The 4,963-nt window shown below is 40.1% G+C and overlaps 1 non-coding gene across 1 annotated transcript; it reads right to left on the reverse strand.

The window, feature by feature from the left end:
- Nucleotides 1-3,975: 3,975 nt before the first annotated feature.
- Trnar-acg (transfer RNA arginine (anticodon ACG)) lies at nt 3,976-4,048 on the reverse strand. The gene has a single exon. It is a non-coding gene; the product is annotated as a tRNA-Arg (tRNA).
- Between the last annotated feature and the right edge of the window lie 915 nt (nt 4,049-4,963).

A 4,963-nucleotide genomic window follows, 5' to 3' on the forward strand; every position in this document is an offset into this window, starting at 1 on the left:
CTGGGGCCCACCGGGCCTGTATCTAAATATGCTTTGTTTAAATATTGTTTTCAAAAATAGGTGTTACCATTCTTTGCAAAAATATTGAGCAATATATTATTAAAAGAAAAATTTATGCGCTGCTGTCCGAATACTTTTTTGGCTGATTGTGGTTACAAATTAAATTGGTTGTTTCTCAAATATTTTTTTCCAAACCATTCCAACTAAACCATTCAATTCAGCCAATCTCCTTGAAGTTATTCACTGGCGCCAGCGTGATCTTGATGTGTAATGAATGCTGATTTCGATGCCCAGACCATAAAGACCGGGCACGAAACTTACGCAAATGCAATCTCATCGTATATGTGCTCCGTCGAACCCTCATTTAATTCTCACGTAGAAACAATTAGGCATTTTGTGCGACCATCGTCGAAACGATAACAAATAAATAAGGATAGAGAAAAACAAGCCCAACCAGTTTCTGCTCATTTATCACATCGCGAGCCCATTAAAACATTTGCCAGTCATTTTCACGCTCTGCTGCTTTGAAAATCTCCTCGGCTATCACTAGTCCATCAGCGTCGAGGAGCGACAAGCGAAAGATCTATATTCGGCAAGGGTTGGCTTTGGCAAACAAACAACAGAGGATAACGAAAAAAAAAATAAAATACGGCTCAAGCCACGGTGCACCATTAACTGAAGACAAAAATAAAACTGGATTCTCCTCAAATCAAAACAAAGATTACATAACTACAAGGCCATTCCAGATGGTCCGTGAGTAGAAGAAAAAGCAGCGAATCGTGACCCCACGAAAACATAAGCCCACCAGCGAGCGAGCAAGCGGATCAGCCAGCACAACGCGCTCGGGAAACCGGTTCTCGCGAATGGATGGATGGCGATATGGCACTTACCAACAGGAGTGCCGCTGCTGGTCCGCGGGGCCGGAAGGGTAGGGGGGGGGGGAGATTAACAAACCCCTGGCCCCTTTTTGAACGGAGCTTCTTCGCGGAATGATGAATAGCGCGAGCAAAACAAAGGACTCGAGAAATCTTTTCACTATAGGCTGAGGAGAGCGTGTTTGAAAGGATCACTTTGGGAAAAAAAATATTCTAGGATGATGAAAAAAAAATCGGTGAATCCGCGCTCTGACGACGCAGCCGAAACGAGTAGTTGAGTGATTAAAAAGTGGCTTCTTTTGATTCGCGTGGTTCCACGCCGGAGAGATTCCGAAGGGACTTCAAAAATTGAAGTTTTCTTTTGATTCACGCTTTCATTATCCTTGAAATTAACATTACAATAATTTCTCGCAATATATCACCGCGGGAAAGGCAGCTGGTTCGGGGGAAAAAAAGTAAGAGGGCGAATGCATTTCGTGTAAGAAGATGATGATGATGATGGTTACGATGATTATGAACCACGACCGGCAGCGGTTGGCGGTCGGTGCCGGGGGAAATTTCGCAGCAAAACTGGAAAATACACTTAAACTAACCTTTTCAATGCAGCGAAGCGAACACAAAGGGAAAGCACCACCGGGTCCGGAGGGCGCGAAGAAAGCGCGAATTCTTCTCCAGCCCTGCTTCTATAAATGGGCGGACGGATTTGATTTGTACTTCTTTCGCCCAGCCTTGTAGTTTTTTTTTCTTCCTTCTTGTTACTGCCGCGGATCGACCCACGGCACCGGGAAGGGGATCGAGAAATTAATTGTTTAACTTTCTCATGCGAAGAACTTTGTTCGTCATTTAGTTTTAGCTTATGGTCACCCAGGCTGGACCGATTCCAAGCAACAGGAACAGCTCAGCTGGCTGGAATTGATAATAGATTAGATAAACTTTCCCTCGGCTTTTTTTGTTTTACGACCAAAGTCCCGGAGAATCTTTACGAGTGTTTAAATATTTATTGTCCTTCTGTTTGGTTTTGCTTGCGCCAATGCTTAGTCATTGGTTGTAATATTATGCCACACGATGTTGTTAATATGATTGCGGCCTGAATTTGGTAATAAAAACTGGCAATTGGAGAAGAAATATGGTCTATTTTTATATCAATTAGCGATATTATTTGGTGAGGTTATGTCCCAATTTTTCATGCCTTGCAATATAAATGACGGCTCATTTTGATTCAATTGGTGTTAAGAATTTAATAGTGTTAATAAAATTTATACTATTATAGGCTTTGCTAATAACATAGAAAGAAAGCGTATAAAGCTTTTTATGTTCATTTTCCTTTTCCTATGCTAGACCAAAAGCATAAAAATATGTATGAAACCACAAAATCGAGTGCTCAGTTACATACACTATTCGACCCAGTTTGTAGAGTGGTTTTTTCGGTTTTGCAGTCAAATTGCTTATTAAAACGAATGTTTTTCTTCTACTTCCAGTTTATCGCATAGCTAGCGTTATGGTCCGATTTAAAAAAAATAATCAAATCAATTCTCAGTAATGTTTTAGTAAATCCAATCGTGACAAACAAATTATACCTAATATTGATTCTACACCATTCGCCAGAGCATATAAATAGGCACGAAAAATTATGCTAATAACATACAAACACTTACACAGGCGCGGCCACTAAAAGCAGCTATAAATTCCTCCGTAAATACCATCCCGCGGATAAAATTATGCTGTGCGGGACCGAGTGCCCTCTCGAAATCGTCGCGCACCAAAATGCACGGTATTATACTCGTACAACACTCGACACATTTTGCTTGCCGCACGAAAAATTGAAACCACTCTTGTCGGTTTCCAAAATTGAGGAGCCGCCAAATCCTTTTTTTTGTTGCTGCTGCTCGGGTTTAGCCAAGAGGAACCAAAAACGTGCTCAAGCCCAGTTCTTCTGTTCTCTTTTTTTTGTGTATGCCGACAGAAACCCGAGAAGATAGCTCCCTGGGGATGTAAAAATATTACAACAAGCCACATTTAAATTGTCTTAAAAGCATTTCAAGAACGCCCGGTGTTGAAAGCATTGCGGTGCGGGTTTAAAATCGAAAAAGTCATGTTTGGGGACAAAACTGGTTCGTGCATAGCGGAGCTCGAGGCCCCGTCGGGGAAATGGACCTGAACGCAAAGACCACAGCAAATATTTGCAGTGCAATTCACTGTGCTTTGGTTCCTATGTGTGATTGTAGATGCGAAAGGGATTTTGTGGTTGGTTGTAGAAAAAAAAATGTTCGGATTTTCCCCATTTCGTTCGGTTGGGGTGACATTTTAAAGAGCTGATATTTTTTTTACTTCTTTCATCGGGCAGTGGGAATGGATAATCTATCCGCGAGCTTATTGGGGAGAAGAAGAGTTGATGGAATAGAATGTTTATCTTTCAATTACCCTTCCACTTTCTGCTACGCAGTTAAGGTTTTAATAATTTAGAATCTTCCGCTGGGTTATGGTTTAATTCCAATTGAAATTATTTAGAAAGCATAAAACACTAATGATCCTTTGAATCAATCGACAGACAGCCGCAACGAAAAATGTATCCGTTCAAACTTTGCCTAAACCACTAATCATAACTAAACATTCGAAACGATAAACCAACATAATTCCTGCTACCCTTTTCTCGCAAAAGCTACATCTGTCAGGGCCCACATTCTCGGTAAACAAATTAGCAACCCCTGTCACGAATCGTGGAATCATTTTGCCAAATTGCTTGACTTACTTATCACCGAACGTGCCACATCCGGTCGGGCGTACAATACCTTCCTAACACCATCCCTGCCTGACAGTACAGAGGCTCAGCTCAATTGCTTCGCTGCTACATTTTTCATTTTCATTTTTCGCGCCTTCTTCCCGGTTGAATTTCTTTTACATCTTTCCACATCGAAGCCGAGGGTTGCGGAAGTACGATTAAAGGATTGAATAATTAATGTGAATTATGCTCCATACGAGCCGACTGTTGGTCGCACCGCCGCCGCGCTGGTAGACGCGACGATGTTTTCGATTCATTTAAAATTATGTAACACTAAAAATTAAATTCTACTCACCCTACTAAAAAAAGATAGGAAGCACGCGATCCTGCCAGGAGTCGAACCTGGAATCTTCTGATCCGTAGTCAGACGCGTTATCCATTGCGCCACAGGACCTTCGTGCCTACTATCGCTATGCTTGCTATGTGTATAATTTTCCGATTTTAATTCTTGCATTTCCCCTGCGTCATAGGTTTGAGCGATCAAACTAAAAATAGGGTGCGAAGTTAGCTGCTCATGCGCTGCAATTCTTTCATTTCTTGCCTTCTATTTTCGAAGTTAGCTTGCAGCTCTAAAGATCATGATGGTTTTCGATATTAGAGAAAATAAATATGTAAGGAAGGGTCCGCGAGAGCTAAATAACTGTACCTGGTGCAAACTGTCTACATAAACGAATGTTATAATAGAAATCACATAATTGCTATATCTATTATGAGTATATCGGTATCTAAACCATGAATTGGCAGAGCTAATAACATTCAAAATCTTTCATATTTTTGTGACGGTAACTAAAATATAAATTATGGAATGACACCCTACAGTAAGACGTAGTCCTACGTCAACAAATAGCCAAATTTAAGTTATTTTAGTCAACTTTATCTCATTTGATTAGTAATACATCGCACTCCCGAAAAGTTTAACCTACATAAAAGTTAACTGTTTGGACAAGTTATACGAGTATTAGCTCTTACCCAATGCTTTAAGTAATTTTTTTCCTTAATGGCTATTGTCTGTGGGCTCTACAGCCTGAAAAACTCGAAAAATGAGTGTACGAGTTGAGTTAACACTTCTAGCACGAAATAAAAATGGAAATTCGAACAATTTCAAACAAACACTTCGAACAATGGAATTTCCGACAATCGTCCAAAAAAATTTTCTTTCGTTTTTGTCTTTTTTTCGTAGATTTTTGCATGGAAAATGATAACGTCTATATTAAAAGCAAGAATAGATTTGGTTTTCACGTTTAAACTTAAACAAAAATGCTTAAAACCCATATATTTTTTTGCTCGATTAAAAAATTCACTTTAAGTA

The sequence above is a fragment of the Sabethes cyaneus genome, chromosome 2 (genome assembly GCF_943734655.1).
Source record: "Sabethes cyaneus chromosome 2, idSabCyanKW18_F2, whole genome shotgun sequence".
Classification (NCBI taxonomy): Eukaryota; Metazoa; Arthropoda; class Insecta; order Diptera; family Culicidae; genus Sabethes; species Sabethes cyaneus.